Below are 16,779 nucleotides of genomic sequence, written 5' to 3'. Positions count from 1 at the left end.
ATTTCACTGGGTGCTTCTCTTTCTTTGAGAAAATAGTCTCAGTCTCCTTTGCAACCACCTCATTTGCTTCTGCAGAAAAGCCAGTTAAAATACAGCACAAATTACTTCCGTCATTAACCTTTTCCACATTGACTTCTCATTCTGCTGTCACACAAATGTTAACTTCATCCTTTCTCTTCCTTCCTCTCTCATTATTATCCCCTCCCTTCCTATTATGTGTCTAATTCATCCTGTCTTCTTTTTCTATTTTTCAAAGTCCCTAAGTTTCTTCTCAAATGAAGGTAGTCACAGACCGTCCCTGTCATTAAAAAAACAGTTGGATTCCCTTCCTGTAACTATCATGTCTTCTGTTTCATTCCTCTCATCTGTAACCTTATCAAACCTGCTATCCAAACCTGCTCTAATTACATCCTACATCTCCTTCAGTATGGTACATTCCTTCCTCCATCAGCTAAAGCTGCTCATGTTGCTGTCTCTAGTTATCATCGCAGACATGAAAGCCTGTGTTTCATTGTTGTCTCTTTGACTGATAGACTGCTTTTGAAATTCTCATTCCTCTTCCCAAATCCAGTAAACACTTAGCCCCCCTTCCCCCTATTTCCTGATTCTTTACTTCTGTTTCTTGAATCTTTAGTGCCGAGTTCTCCTTTTCTGCTTCCAAGAGTGTGCTAGGCTTCCTTCCATGTTTTTTCATCCTGACTCTAGACATTGCTCCTGGCTGCTGTTATCAACAAATACGACTTTGAATACCATCCATGTTTTTATTTGTCTTTACTTTCTTTTTATACCCATGTGATGGTGTTGAGGTCTTACTGCATGTAGCACAGCAGCTTCTAGGCCTAACAGTTCTGTTCTGACTGTTATGATCTAAAGTTGTGTCCTGACAATTGTTCTTGCCTCTTACTGTGACCCCTGAAGCTTTCTTTATTCAAAGTGCTGCTGTGAAGGGGTCTCTCTCTGGTCTGTAATTCTTACCATGTTCCCTCACTTCTTAATCCTCTGGTGTTGCATCTCCTCTTTTTTTACTGAACCAAGACAATTTTCTTCTCAGTCCTAGAAGGTCTTTGCAGTATAATCTTCCTTCATACTAGCTTATCTTATTGCCATGTCAGGAGGTTAACTTCTACCTTTCTTTTGTCACCCCTGGCAGACTCCTTTTGATCCCTCTGAGAAGAAAAAGTTACTTCTTTCTGAGAGCATGGAAAGGCTTACAGAAAGAATTGTGCCACTTTATGATAGAAAATTCTTTCCTTTGGTAGCACATGCTTCCCACTGTCCTTTATACAGACATGAAAAGACAGGATTAAATAGCCCAGTGATTCCTTTCCCCTCAGTCCTTTGCTCCTTTAGCCTGGCAGGAGATCTCCCCTGCCCGCTGGAATCTCTTTGAGTTCTCTTGCCAGCACTTCAGAGACGTCTCTGTGCAGCACTGGCTGGAGCAGAGACATGGAGGCAGCTGCCAGCCCTGCAGAAAAAAGCTCTGGAGTTGGTGCTGGCAGGAGGCAGGAGCAGTGAAACTGCAGGAGTGAGTGCAGAGGATGCCAGCTAGAGTTAAACACCCATTGACTGACTTCTCTGCTGAACTCTGCAGGAGAATGTGAGTGCTCCCCATCAGTAATGGCAAATCTGGGAATTCCCTATGATTACTGTGAGCACTGTCATGCTTTTTCTGCATTATGAGGAGCAGACTCCTAGGGTTTTGTAGAAGTAGATATCTATTGCAGTGATGCATCCAAACTCCTTTCAGCTTTGAAGAAGTCAAGTCGTAATCCAGTCTTAATTTCAGTCTTTGTACTAATATAATGTGTTGAGATGTTCACACATTATTCTTCAGTCTTTCTTTCCACAGGTATGTTGAATATTGTATATTAGTCTGTTTCTTTTTGAGGAAAGTAAGTTATTGTACAAGTTCAACACGGGCTCTTCTCTCCACAGGGCCACAGGTCCTGCCAGGAGCCTGCTCCAGTGTGGACTTCTCACAGGGTCACAGCTTCCTCTGGACATCCCCCTGCTCCGGTGTGGGGTCCTCCATGTGCTGCAGGTGGAGATCTGTTCCACCATGGACCTCCATGTGCTGCAGGGGCACAGCTGCCTCACCATGGGCTGCACCACGGGCTGCAGGGGAATCTCTGCTCTGGTGCCTGGAGCACCTCCTGCACCTTCATCTGCACTGACCTGGGTGTCTGCAGGATTATTTCTCTCAGACATTCTCACTCATTTCTTCAGCTGCTGCTGCTGTCGCACATTTCCCCCCACTCCCTTTTTTAAATAAGAGTATTAGAGAGTGGCGAGGGACTGGAACAGGGTGCCCAGAGAAGTTGTAGATGGACGGGGCTTTGAGCAACCTGGTCTTAGTGGAAGGTGTCCCTGCCCATGGCAGCAGGTTTGGAACTAGATGATCTTTAGGGTCACTTCCATTCTATGATTGTATGATGTAACTCACCAGTGCTGAGCAGAGGGAAGGATCACCTCCCTCAACCTGCGGTGATGCTTTTCCTAATGCTGTCCAGGATGCTGTTTGAACACAGTATGTCCCTACACTTCTGCTGTGCTCTCCAGATTCTACACTGATCTGAGGAGCAGAGGAGTTTTGGGGTAATTTATACATCCCTCAAGAGCTGTTAAAGTTATCACACTCATTAAATGCTCTGTGGTTTTGGGGCAGTAATTAAATCACTCTTTCATGTAGTACTTGCAATGGGCCCTTCAAAAGGCAGCTCGGTATTTTTGCTTATCAGCTTAGAACTTGCTCTGAAGGAACTTTTTTGACTGTCTCAAATCTTTTAGAACCCTTTTGTCATGGTCCAGTGTTAATATCCTGGTCAGAGACCAGGCTGCTTGGTTGTTACATGTAAAGAGTAAACAGTCCTGCCACAAAACAGAGGTTTATGTAACTAAAGATTTTTATGGATGTATGTGCAAGGCAAGAAGCGCTTAAATTAATACACAGAATTAAAAAATGCCAAAGCCTGGAGATGGAAAACAGGAAAGTGTAAAAAGATCTGAGCTACATGGAGTGGAACTGAGGGTGAGACTTGCTGAAGACAACCAGAGAAGATAATTAAACTCTTTAAAGGAAAAAGAAGAGTCATAGTTGCATGCAACTGTATTGAGAACTAATTATAATGTGTCAATTGATCTTGGATGTCTTTACTGTTTCTGAGCTTGAATTCCCTATCTAAAGTATTTTCTCATTGATACGTACTGGAATTTTCCCTTTGCCTTCAGGGAGGCTGTGATCCGACCTGTATCTGAAAAATAGAGGCAATCATTCCTCTCAATATTGCCAAAATTTCATAAATTTTCTGATACACATGCAGTAGTTTAGTGTTGGTGGTAAACCCACATGAAATCCTACAAGTAATTACACTGAAAGTCATTTATTCTAAAACTACATGCATTTGTTTGGTAAATGCTGAAGGTTTGCACTTGGTAACAAATTGTATTATATTTGTGGAATGTATTTCCTGTATCTTATCTTATTTTGATCATAGAAGGCCCTAAAAATACTTTGTAGAATACAAAGTAAATCTGGACTATTTCAATGCCAGTATAAAGGGAAGGGACATCATTCATGGGGGGCACATTTAATGAGCTAACTGTCCGCTTTCAATAGCCTGCAACTCATTCCAGCACTTGGTTATTTGGCTCCATTTCCATGAGCAAAACAGTTTGAGTTTCACTGTTGAACTGAATACACAGCTGTTATTACAAAAGACACCATGATTCAGGAAAATGTAACTGCTTAATGCCTTTGTGTTTCACAGATTACACAAACTTTTAAAGGAAAATGCATTTAGCTTCTGTTACCAGTCTGAAAATTCATTCAGTAAGAAATATCACTATGATGTGTAAGCTGAGTAATATAGTTGTAAATACATGCAATTAAAACTGACATATCTCACCTTAATGGCTTCAGTGACCAAGGTGATAAAAATCTAAGACACATGAAATATGGAATCTGAATATATTTTATGTGTATGTTTAGTAGTAATATAATTAATAAAATAATAATAGCCAAATTAGAGCACTCAATCCAAACTCACCCACCAAAGTTACTGTTGTGTTGGTTTGTTTTTTGCTTTTTATAGATTTTAGTGGACTTTGAGTGATGTTTAAATATTAGCTTTTGTGCATGGATTTCATGGCATGTTAGAAAGGACAGCTGGGAATGGTCATCCCTATTTTACAGCTGGAATAATCAAGACATGGAAAGATGAAACTAGTTCCTGAAGTGCTTGCAGAAGATCAACAGCATATTAGGAAAGGATCCTGTGCTACCTTTTTCTTCTGCTCCCATTGTACATGGTGGTAACTTCTGGAGGTTTCTGTGAAAACAGGAAAGGAAAATCCTTCTGTGAAAATGTGCCATCTCTGTCAAGATGTGTGGAATTTCCTGCCAAAACCAGAAACCCCATGAATGTCTTAGGAGATGTCTTTTGCAATGACAAATTTCAGCCTTTTCCATGCTGACTGGCCTTATGTTCTAGCCGAGATACAAAGATGATTGTGATGAAAGCGGTAGAGATAGATACTTACGTCCCTATTTTCAAAATTTACTGGTGGCAGCTTATATCACAAAACATTTTATTTTACCAATGCTCAAATTCAAATGGGATAGGGGGTTGCTTCACTTAGAGGGCTATTTGCTGTTTTGTGTGATCACGGTCCTTTCTCCAGAGCAGGAGTAGGGAAAATTACCCATTTTATCCATTAGGGAGATGTCTGTAAATATGGTTGCAGTTGTTTAATCTGTGGCTAGGAACTCATCAGTATCATCAGGACAAAGCTCAAACTTTGTCACTTTGGTGAAATACCCAATGCTTTTCCAAGTATCAAGGTTGGATTTTTAGTGTATAGAGTCCAGGTTTTATGCCTCAGTGTTATGTACTGTTGCACACCTCTGCACACAAAACAGCAATGTCTGTTCAGACAAAATTTAGAAAACACAGAAACATGTAGAAAAGGCATCTACATTAAAGACCGTTTGAAATTAGATTTTAATGTGTAATGCTTTTGTGGATGTGGAGAATAAACTCCTAAAAAGGGGTAACAGATTACTGAGTTTGAAACCAATTTTGTCTGACCATCTGCATTCTAATGCTTTTGACTAAATTATAAACACATTGTCTATCTGTTCCCATTGCAGAATATCTTGAAAATATTTAATAGGTGGTGCTAATTGCTTGTATTCATAGTCTCTGGGGACTCCTTTTGCCAGTATCCGTCATCTTCTGGAAGTGTCAAGCACTGACGGAGTCAAAATTTATTCTGACTCTTTTATGACTTGCAGCCCAAATAGAGATAATAAGTCACAATTTCTCTTCACCAGCCTGTAGTAATGTAGCCTCTTATTTATCCATGATTGCAGGCAATTAGAAAGCATATATCCATTAGTCTGTGTTATTTCAGAACACAGTAACTCTATGCAGATTGGTTTAGACATTGCTTTTCTTACATACATTGACCTTTTATTTCATGTCTTTTTATTTATTTTCAATGTATGAGAAAAGATTTATGCAAGTGATGGTGGGGCCATAAAGGAGAAGGTTATATGGGTCAAAGAGGGAGATGACAGGAACATGGACCGGTTTTTTAACAGGTGTAGAGTGAAAAGGTTGGGTTTTGATTTAGAGAGAAAGCTATGTCAGGGTCTGTTGATGTTTAGGTGCCTGCTGGAAAGTGTGGGTAGAAGATTATGCTGCAAGCCACAGACAGTTTTATACTTCATACTATGAGAAGGAAAGCAGAAGGCTGGTTTTGATGAGTGTTAAGATGTGAAGCCAGGTGGAGGCCATCTAAATTTGTTGCTGTAAAGCAACAATTTCTGCCTACTTCTGTAACTTCCATTGCCACTGGACCAGGTGCCTTGCATCATGTACTGAGGCTGTCTTGGAAAATCCCACAGAACTGGGATTGTTTTGGACTATACAAAAGAAGACTGACAGTTAACATTTTTTTTCCACCCTCAAGGCTATGGCAGTCACTTAACTTTAACAGGGTAATTGTCAGCTGAGTATGGCTGAAAGATGAATGCTGGTCCAGGTGGGATTTGAATTAGTACACAGATAAAAGGCTGCATAACCTCTTAGCAGCCACTGAGAAATCCTCATTCCTGGTTTCACTGCTCTAAAGGTTTTCTATAGTGAAAGGTCAGCAACTGTTACTGAAAGTTCTTCAGACTGTAGTCTTTCGTTTTGTACAGGATCGCTTTTTTCTATGTGCTTAGACTAAAAACCTCAACAGCAAGTCATTGTGACGGTAATGCATTTGTTGAAAGTTACGGTGTGCAAAAACTGGTCTTAGGAATATGAGGAAAGTTATCTGGAGTATTTAATAATCCTATGGTGTTCGGCTTTATTTGTAATGTCTCTGCAGAGTGTCAGTTGTCCTGCTGTCTACATGAAGGACAAATGATAAGCCCTTGATGTCAGTTTGAGGTAGGAAAAGTGTCGCTGCCTGTTAGCATTACAAACACTAGTGAATGACTAAGAGAGAGATCAATGCTTTGGCCTTAATCTGGAGTTAATGTGTTGAAGAAGTTCAATAAAAAGTCTTTTCCCCCACTTAGCTGATACTGGAACCCTAACTTATTCCTGGAATTGGAATGCATTTATTACTGTTTTTCTTTCTAACAGTTTTCTAAGTATCTATTCTAAGTTCAGGATAATTCTGAAAGTACAATAAACCTTACTGACTTGCTTGGTTCGCTTCCTCCAGTTGACATTTCCAAGCTGATAAGATGCAGCAATCATACTTCCCTGATGATTTCAGTATTACACAAAAGCATACTCCATAGCCTTTAGATGCAGTTAACCTTATGATGAGTAATGAAAGAATTAATGTTCTTTAATCCTCCCTGTGATCATCTAAGAAACAGAGCAGCTTGGACACTCCTGTCTTATCTCTTTATGTTTACTCTTTCTGTGAATTACTGAACTGAACTCTGGTGTTTTCAGTGTGTCAGTTATGACGTCTGATTATGAGTGACTGAATCTGAACTAATGTATTGATGGCTTTATCAATAACAATAGCAACTTGTTGATGGAGGCACTAGACAGTTAAATATCTCAAACCTTAAAAGCACTCAGCCATAACCTTGGCAAATATAGGTCATATTCATCAAGCACATTCAGGTCCTATATATTTCCATGTAATACCTCTCTCATCAGTTCTATCTGGCTGTCTCTTAACCCAGAAGTGTCTATAATCTTGCCACAAGGCATGTACAGAACCATCTGTGAGCTGACACTGCTCCATGGTTAACAAGGGGCCCATTAATCATTCAAGACAGATGTTAACTGACAGCCCCAGAAACAGGATCCTCAGTGCAGCTGGCAGGGTCTCCACTATGTCAGTGTTGCCCCAGACTTTGGCTGTGCTTGAGGTGCGCTTCAGCTGGATGTAGCTTTCACCACACCCAAGGAGCGAGGTGTGTAAATGCCACTGTGCATACAGAGTAGCATGCTGCATGGAGCAGCAACTTGTACACAGAGTTCAGCTTCAGATCTTTACTCAGGCTGATCTAAGGTAGGGACTTGAACTTGTGTTTCTGAGATAAGACATGAGCATCCAACCTGGTCTGTTTCTTAGGAAGTCAAAGCATCATTAGATACAGTAAGATGTACAGTTTGGTGTTCCAGGCAGAAGTAAGCAGGTATCCCTGGAGATGTCAGCCGTTTTCCTTGATCCCAAACCTTTTTCTTGTGCAATCAGGTCTTACGTGGCTTCTGAGGATCTTGTAGAGCACAGAATCTCTGACCTTCTCTTGCTCTGCACAGTGCATGGCAAAGAGAGGCTCAGGACTGTGCTATGTCAGGGTGGAATTATGCTCCAACTTGGCCTGGCACTAGTGGCAGAGGGCTTAGATACACGGTAATCAACTTCCTGGCATGACCAAGAATGTCAGAGAGCTAGGCACTGTCTAAGAAACATGCAGTGTCCTCCACTTGTGGCTGTGCAGTGCTGGGGATGCTGCCAGGGGTCAGGCTCCATCTGTGTTTGGGTACATTCAGCAGTATTGACCTCCAAGGGCTCTGCTGCACTGCGTGCACACTTTCTAAAGGGGAAGCTCAGTGTTTGAAAGCACTATTGGCCAGTGTCATTTTTTCCTTTTCCTGCTGCCAATTAATAATAATATTAAAAATAAAGATAGCGGTAATAAGTTGTGCCATTACAAATACATTAAGAAGCACCAAAATAAATACTGTGCTAATCATATTTATTTAATCTTTGATGTTACTGGATGAATGAGTCACTGGTCCCTTAGCATGGCAGGTTTTGAGGGCAGCAGGTCCAGATAACTGTTAGTGCAATGGCCAATTTGCTGTGCTTGGTCCCTGCTGGGCTTGGTCTCTGGCTTGTTTCCCAGCCCGTCCTCCTCCCAGATCTCCTAAGCACCTTTGTCCGTTTCATATTTGTCTGCTGAGAATGACTGTTGTGTAAGTCCTGGGGCAACCTCCCAAGAAACAGTCATTGTGACTGTAGTTTCTCATTACAGAGATGAACGGTGTTGTTTTCAGGAAGTGGTGGCAGCTCCTGGAATACTGATGGGCTTTTTTTAAAACCAAATTTGTATCTTTCTCTTCCTGCGGTTCTTTGGTGACTGACACTGTTTTCTAACTGTGCAGGTGTTTTGTTTTTGTTTAGCGAAGTGTCAGGAGCTGTCAGTACATAATTCATCTATGTCATTTTGTGATTATCTGTGCAAAGAATTATAAAGAGCCATGAAGACTGATATGAGTGGGGAGTAAATGGAAATGCATAAGCACCAGAAGGAACAACAGAAAAATAGCGTGTGTTGATGACACCTGTATCAGCACATCTTCAGGATCTCTATGCATCTATGTACAGGTTCTCAGGATACCCAGTTCAGAAGTCAAGAGACACTGAATAAGCCCTAATAACTGATGGAGGAGAAACAGGAATTATATTTGCTTCCTAAGCAGTACAGGAAAGCACATCTAAAACCAGCATGTCATCACCAACCTAAGAAAAGCCCAGAAAACATGATGAGGACTCAGTAGCTGGCATCCCTTATCTTCTATATCACCCAAGACAGACAGGCCAACTACCTGGCTACCGGTTTATTAATTTAACTTTTTTCATTCTAGAGTGGGAGTTAACATAGACTCACTGTCATATAGGAAGTCACATATATAGTTTTAAATTGCTTAAATTCATGTCCTCAAAACTATAAGCCTATTATCAGGTACTGCTGTCAGATATAACATGTCTGGCATAAGCAGATTTGGCAGGAAAAGTCTCAGTTAACTGGAGCTGTAGCTGTCTCAGGGTAATGTAGTAGAAATACCTCGCTTTTGCCAATCAGTGTAAAAATTCTAGAAATCTAAACTAGTAAGATATCATGGCATTAACACTGGCCCTTTATTTTGATCATTTTCTGGTAACAGGTCTTCTGTACTCCCTCTGGATATGTTTATGGAGTATTTAATTGTATATTTATTTTCATTTCACTTCAGGACTGATGACTTTTAGGTAACCTGTGTAAGTTCTTGAGCTTTTCATTAATACCACTATGTCATATCCACTGTATCTTCCTGTAGTTGAACTTTTAGCCTATCAGTACAGATGGTTAGAAAAAGAACATTGATGGTTCTTACAAGAAATCTTTGTGATTCTCCTTATCTGTTGAAGCAGGCCCAATGGTAAAGCCTCAGGTTACTATGGAACTTTCTTGCATTCTGTATTATTCAATTCTTTCAATCCAAAACACAATGTAAATTAAGTGTTGCTTTTGTTTAGCAGTTTAAACTGGTTTTGCACTTTTCTTCACAGGAAAATGTCCTTTACACAGACCTCATAATAAAAATACGTTATATTTTCTGATGAAAAGCCTTGGGTGCCAAACTCCAACCCAATATCTTCCCAAGATGTTTAACACTCATGCAACAAGATTTAATATTTCTAAGGACATTTGACAGGTTCTTGGAGGTGCAAATGCCTTAGAGAAAATGTTTGATAAATATACTTGATAAATTTGATAAAAAATATGAGCCCTATTTCTTGATACTGTAACCTGTAGGTAGTGGTGATGCCAAATTCTGTGTCCTGATTTTGTCACAGCTGGTAGTGAAAAGGCTCATGCTGACTATGTGCTTCCTGAGCAAAAAGTAACTGGAGTGGTCAGTGATTGTGCCCTCCCTCTCTCCCTCTCAATATGGTTATAATAGGAGTGAAGTGCTTAGATGCTTCCTTTGTTTCAAACCACTTTTTTAGCACAGTACCCAAGCCTGGCAAATGCAGCTTTACTACAAACATTCCGTCTCCATCATGTGTACCTGAAATAATGCTAAAGTCAGTGATGTATTTGTAGACTCTCCTTACCTGATGAGGCATGAAAAAATGCAGCTCCCATGACTACTAAAGAGAGTGCATAGCTGCTCATGCATGTGAAGACCCACAGACTTTAGAAGTCTCTGGTAGGACAGAGAGAAAACCAACCACCCATGACCTACCTGGCCTGCAGAAGACGGCAGCATCTGGCCAGTGAGGTGTTCTGCCACAGTTGATTGAGCAAACACCTGTACCGAATGCCAGCTGTGAAGTATCATACTGATAAAAGCTTACCATGTTTCCTATATCGTGTTAGCTCTATGGCTGCACTTTGGTTCCTTAGTACAATGGGCTGTGAGAAAAAAAAAAAAAGCTTTGAATATCACATCAAAGCTCCCTTGCTATGAATCCAGGCCTTAAAAGACACAATTCTAGCCAGAGAACTAGCAGTAGATCTCACTTTCTTCTTGGAAAAAAGCAGATTTTCCTTTTCTAAAAATTCCCAGTCTGTTAGGACTTTGATGTCTCAGATGGTTGACCCTGATCTGGACCTAGTAATGGGCAGGGAGCTGCACTCTGTTCCAGTCTGCATGAGGTTATTATGTCAGCTCTGGATGAAATGGAGAGTATTTTCCTAGGAATGTGGGAATGGGGATCCAGAAGTTGGCAGTGAATAGCAAGGACTATACAATCTGTGTGCCCAGATGAACCCAGGGGTCCTAGGCAGCAGGTCTTAGTTCTCAGACATCTCCATTGTGTATCCTTTGCTCATGCTGCTGAGAAAGACCTGTGGGAAATTCTGCAGAAAGGTCAGAAATGTAAACTCACAGATAGAAGCAGCGTTGTTGAGACAGTTGAAGCAGTTGGAGGAAAATGCAGCATGGAAAGGTGTAAAACTTTACTGGAAAAATCCGAGGAGATTGGTGAAGGGTTAGTCCAGTAATCGTAGGGACATTGAGTTGAACCATCGTTGTTATCAGTGTCAATGGAGCTGGCCTGGGATGGCAGCTCAGCAACACTAATGATCCCTTCCAGACAGCTGCAGAAGATGAACCCTCCCAGCTTGCAAAAACCCCTTTTGCGCTGGTGAACATACCAATGTCTAATAGTCATTATAATATAACTGCTTTTTACTTTTAACGTTATATAGCCTGCTTGCAGAAACAGTGCCCAACTGCAGGTGTTCAGACAAACTGACCCCCAGAACAAAATGTAACAGCCAAGGGCACAAAAACTGGAGGTCAAGTGATTGTGGGAAAAATGGTGACTTACTGCTGTCAATTTTCTAGGCATCAGGCTGTGAAGAACATAGTGAGTGGTTTAGCCTGGAGAACTGAAGGCGGGGAGACACCAGCAGTTTTCCACCATAGCCAGGAAGAGAGGTAGTAAGGAATCATACCAAAAATCTCTCTGCATTAGAACAGTGTGTAATAATCCATAGTAAGATACTTTTTCTTGGTTGCACAGCAAAAATCCCCAGAGGAAGGTGTTTTCAAGAGACCCTGACCAGTTCTGTTGCAGGCTACATAGTGGTAGCCACAGAGGGTCTCTAAAGGGTACAGAAAAGACACATGCTTAAGGATTTTGCAGAGTCCTAACAAAGGGAAATTCATATTCATAGGGAATATCCATCATGTCTTAACTGAGTGTACTGCCCACCTATTCAAGGCTGGCAAAATTTCACTGTATTTCCTACAGATGGTTTCCCCGAGGCTTTCTACGCCTTCTTAGCAAATCTTTTTTTTTTTGATCTTACTTCTTTACTGACCCCAAAATTAGTTCTAGTCCTTATTTAGCTACTTCTTGTAAAGGCTATTATCTTACATCTGGAGAGTCCCCTGTAGGACATTTGCATAGCTGTCTTAAAACTGGTTCTTTGTGGTTGCTAAAATTAAACAGTATCTGATTGCTGAGTATCAAATTAGAATCATAGAACAGTTAGGGTTGGAAAGGACCTTAAGATCACCTAGTTCCAACCTCACACTAAACCATGCCACCCAAGGCTCTGTCCAAGCTTGCCTTGAACATCGCCAGGGATGGAGCATTCACAGCCTCCCTGGGCAACCTATTCCAGTGCCTCACCATCCTAACAGGAAAGAATTTCTTCCTTATATCCAATCTAAACTTCCCCTGTTTAAGCTTTAACCCGTTACCCCTTGTCCTGTCACTACTGTCCCTAATGAAGAGTCCCTCCTCAGCATCCTTATAGGCCCCTTTCAGATACTGGAAGGCTGCTATGAGGTCCCCACTCAGCTTTCTCTTCTCCAGGCTGAACAGCCCCAACTTTCTCAGTCTATCTTCATTCAGGAGGTGCTCCAGCCCCTGATCATCCTCGTGGCTCTCCTCTGGACTTGTTTCGACAGTTCCATGTCCTTTTTATGTTGAGGACACCAGAACTGCACACAATACTCCAAGTGAGGCCTCACGAGAGCAGAGTAAAGGGGCAGGATCACCTCCTTTGACCTGCTGGTCACACTCCTTTTGATGCAGCCCAGGATACGGTTGGCTTTCTGGGCTGCAAGCACACATTGAAGCCGGCTCATGTTCATTTTCTCATCAACCAACACCCCCAAGTCCTTCTCCGCAGGGCTGCTCTGAATCTCTTCTCTGCCCAGCCTGTAGCTGTGCCTGGGATTGCTCCAACCCAGGTGTAGGACCTTGCACTTGGCATGGTTAAACTTCATGAGGTTGGCATCAGCCCATCTCACAAGCGTGTCAAGGTCCCTCTGGATGGCATTCCTTCCCTCCAGCGTATCAACCGAACCACACAGCTTGGTGTCATCAGCAAACTTGCTGAGGGCACACTCAATCCCACTGTCCATGTCAGCGACAAAGATGTTGAACAAGACCAATCCCAACACCGATCCCTGAGGGACACCACTCATTACTGGTCTCCATCTGGACATTGAGCCATTGACCATAACTCTTTGTGTGCAGCCATCCAGCCAGTTCTTTCTCCACCTAGTGGTCCATCCATCAAATTGACGTCTCTCCAATTTAGAGACAAGGATGTCATGTGGGACAGTGTCAGATGCTTTGCACAAGTCCAGGTAGATGGCTTCAACTTCTCTACCCCTGTCCATCAGTTCTGTAGCCCCATCATAGAAGGCCACCAAATTGGTCAGGCAGGATTTCCCCTTAATGAAGCCATGCTGGCTGTCACCAAGCACCTTGTTGTTTGTCATGTGCCTTAGCATGCCTTCCAGGAGAATCTGCTCCAAGATTTTTCCAGGCACAGAGGTTAGTCTGGTCTGTAATTCCCTGGGTCATCCATTTTCCCCTTCTTGAAAATGGGGGTTATATTTCCCTTTCTTCAGTCGCCGGGAACTTTATCTGACTGCCATGATTTTTTGAATATGATGGACAATGCAACCAAGGCTACTCTGGAGCATCACATTTCTAATGAGCCCTTCCGTGTTGTGAGCACAAGGTCAAGCATGGGACCTCTCCTGGTCGGCTGCTCTATTACTTGCAGAAGGAAGTTGTCTTCCACACAATCGAGGAACCTCCTGGATTGCTTGTGCCAGGCTGTACCATCGTTCCAACAGATGTCAGGGTGGTTGAAGTCACCCATGAGAATGAGGGCCTGTGAGTGTGAGGCTGTTCCTATCTGCCTATAGAGTGCTTCATCCGCAGGTTCCTCTTGATCAGGCGGTCTGTAACAGATCCCCACAGTAATGTCTCCCATCGCTGTTTTCCGTTTAACCCTGACCCACAAGCTCTCTATTAACTGCTCACGTGTCCCCAGACAGAGTTCCATACTCTCCAGTCTACCCCTAACATAAAAGGCAACTCCTCCTCCTCGCCTGCCGGGCTTGTCTTTTCTAAAGATTCTGTAACCTTCCATTCCAACACTCCAGTCATAGGAGCCATCCCACCATGTTTCTGTGATGCCTATTATATCATACCCCCGTAGACGTGCACACATCTCTAATTCCTCTTGTTTGTTCCCCATGCTACGGGCATTTGTATAGAGGCATCTGAGCCCAGCTCCAAATGAAGCCTGCTCATTGGCTGGAGCGGCTGGAATATCTCTACATTGCTCCAAGCATTTATTATAGGTGCTGGCAACTGACTGGGTGTGTTAGGATGGAATGATGCCCCCTCCCCCACCACATCTAGTTTAAAGCATCCTTGACCAGTCTGGCAAGCCTCCTACCAAAACTGCTCTTCCCCTTCTTTGTCAGAGCAGCTCCACCAGTCCCCAGCAAACCTGGCCTACAAACTTGGGTCCCGTGTTCAAGCCACCCAACCCCCTGACTGTGACACCACCCTTTTAACCATTTATTAACCTGGCTAATCCTCCTAGCTTTTTTTAGGTCCTCCCCTGTATTCTGGAGAATTGACAAAGACTATCTGAGCTCCAGAGCCCCTAACCACTTCTCCCAGGGCTCTGTAGTCTTCTTTATGTTCCCCAGGCTACTGCTATCTATATCACTAGCCCCCTCATGGATCACTAGAAGTGGGTCTGTGGGACTTACTAGACCAGGCATCCTCTCTGCAACATCCCTGATCCGTGCCCCTGGTAGGCAACACACCTGCCTTGAGACCGGGTCAGGCTGACAGATGGGTGCCTCTGTTCCTGTCAAACTAGAGTTCCCTACTGCTATGACCCACCGGTTCTTCCTGGCAGCACCAGCAGAGATCTTCTTTACCAGTGTATCAGCCAGCTGTTTATGGTGCGAGTGCGTTTGCTCATCAGCCCCCTGCAAGACAGCAAAGTGGTTCTGGGTGGGGACAACAGATTTAGGAGGAAGCCCCTTGCTTTTAATTGTCCTCATCCTCCTTTTTCTGTTGTTTTTTTGTTTGCTTGTTTGGTGGGGTTTTTTTTTGTTTGTTTTTGTTTTTGTCACTGTCACTGTTTCCCAGCTTCCTGGGTTAATGGCCTCCCCCTTTCCTCCATGAGCTAGAAGGGAAGCTTGAGGCCCCTGCAGAGTTTGGGCCGGGAGCAAGCATTCCTGCTTCCTTTCAACTACCCTGACATCTTGCAGCCTACTAACAGCATCCCGCAGCTCAGCCACCTGCTGCAGGAGAGCCTCCACCAGGGAGCACCGACCGCATCCCTGCCCATTGTGCACCTTTCCCTCACCAGAGCAGTGCAGGCACTCTCTACACTCCAAGCTCTGCACTGCAGCCTCCCCTCTCATCGGCTCTGTCTGAGTGCCTACGGTGGCCACCGCCGGGGCAGCCAGAGCAGAGCTCCCAGCCGGGCCCTGCTCATACGGCGAGTGCTCACCATCCCCCGCAAAGTACCTCTACCCGCCCTGGTCGCTCGCGCTCCCTGGGGCAGGTTTTTAACCAATCAGGGCTAGTGCCGTTCCTCCTGGCTCCGCCCCCTCTGAGTCCCTGCTCGCCTCAGCGGAGCTGCCGGCTCCTGGGCAGGTCCTGTCGAGGACTTGAGGCCCCCTCGGTGGCTCTGCTCTTGTCGCTCTGAGTTGAGGCTCCTGGACGCTGATCTCCCCCGCTCCGGGGTTGAAGGCATCCTCTCTCGAGCTACTCACCTCAGCAATTGAGAAAGAAATTAAATTCTTATGTCTTAATATTTTTCTCTTTATCCAGTAACTACTAATAGTTAATGTTGCTAGGTATTAGGGGCTGTAGTGACAGAACAAGGGATATTGGGTTAAAACTTAAACAGGGGAAGTTTAGATTGAATATAAGGAGGAAATTCTTTCCTGTTAGGGTGGTGAGGCACTGGAATGGGTTGCCCAGGGAGGTTGTGAATGCTCCATCCCTGGCAGTGTTCAAGGCAAGGGTGGACAGAGCCTTGAGTGGCATGGTTTAGTGTGAGGTGTCCCTGCCCATGGGAGGGGGGTTGGAACTAGGTGATCTTAAGGTCCTTTCCAACCGAACTATTCTATGATTCTATGATTTAAGATGCTTACATTGCTATCCCTTGTTACTGACTATTAGATAAATTTCTGCAAGTTATTCTTGTCAATTTTCAAACACAAATTTGTTTTTATCTATGTTGATCTTAAATCTTGTTGTTCTTGACACTTCTTTCAAATCTGTCATTTTCTAGGACTTAAGGAGGAGTTAAGTCATCTTTTTACTTTTGTGTGTATATCCACAAAAGTAAATTTTAGACTAAAAATGAATGAATTTATTACGAGCTTTCTAAACTCAGATCCTGGATTAAATGATATAATTTAGTGCCAGGAAGGTACTTCTCCTTTTAAACTAAATTCAGTAAGAGAAATTTCTTTTTTAGGCAAAAAGAATCAGTGGAGGTGTTGAGGGTGCCAAGTATGGTATGTAATAAATCCTAATGCATACAAAGATTCAAACCGATGGTCCATTTTGATTCTTCCAGAAGCATGGTGTTTTATCCGACCAAAATGCAATAAGTTAGCATGTTTATGTTGCATTGCATTGACTTAAAATCAGGGAATGCATTTGTTTTAGTGTGAACTCATCAATATGAGTTTATTAGCACAATAATTATTATATACTAGTTGTCTCATTTATGAGAACATGTTT

This window comes from Neopsephotus bourkii, unplaced genomic scaffold (assembly GCF_033783945.1).
Source record: "Neopsephotus bourkii isolate Nb327-2 ecotype Australia unplaced genomic scaffold, CSIRO-AGI_Nbou_v1 NB_1624, whole genome shotgun sequence".
Taxonomy (NCBI): domain Eukaryota; kingdom Metazoa; phylum Chordata; class Aves; order Psittaciformes; family Psittacidae; genus Neopsephotus; species Neopsephotus bourkii.
Note: the sequence above shows the minus strand (reverse complement) of the source record.